This window comes from Sinocyclocheilus grahami, unplaced genomic scaffold (assembly GCF_001515645.1).
Source record: "Sinocyclocheilus grahami isolate Dianchi unplaced genomic scaffold, SAMN03320097.WGS_v1.1 scaffold422.1, whole genome shotgun sequence".
Lineage (NCBI taxonomy): Eukaryota > Metazoa > Chordata > Actinopteri > Cypriniformes > Cyprinidae > Sinocyclocheilus > Sinocyclocheilus grahami.
The window spans coordinates 3,702-4,460 of NW_015505601.1; positions in this window are offsets into that span (position 1 = coordinate 3,702).

Genomic DNA, 759 nt, shown 5'->3' on the forward strand with positions numbered 1-759 from the left:
TGGACGAAGCGGAATCCAGCCCGGAGTCGTCACATGTCCTTCTGGAGGCTCCTTCGTCGAAATCGCCAGCCGCGCCGTTCTCAAGCCCACCGCCTCTGCTCATTCTAACCCTCCCGCCGTTCCTCACGCTAGCCCCCGGCCTCTGCTCACTGTAGGCCGCCGTGTGTGACGCGGTTTCGTTGTGAAAGCGAAACTACTTTGTTTGGCCTTCCAAAAATGGACACGACTAGAAATCAGTGGTTAAGTTGTATTACAACACTGTTCCAGAACACTTCAACTCAAATATTCAGATGTGTGCAGCACATTTTATGGAGGACTGTTTCCTGATCCTGGGAGAGTAGACTACAATGCCGGCTGTTCTGACTCAAAGACTGGAAGTACGTTTTTTATATTTAAAGAGTTTTTATATTTTATATATTTAAAGCTAGTTTTTTGGGCAGTGTAGAGTAGGGCTTGTTGTTTGTCATTTCTCCGATCACATAGGCAGACATGGTTTTATGTTTGCGCGGCACGATGCAACACAACGCAATGCGTAAAAAGACAGTATAAGTCATTATAATCCATAATTATGTCCCCACTGGATGCAACGAATGCCTCGTTTATAATGGGTTTTCATGTTTTTGAATCATCGCTCCGGCCTGACAGGGCATCATCACAATATGTTAAGGGGCGTAACATGTCCGTCACACGCTTGAGGAATTCAGCCAATCACAACGCACTGGATAGCTGGCCAATCAGAGCACACCTCGCTTTTCAGAC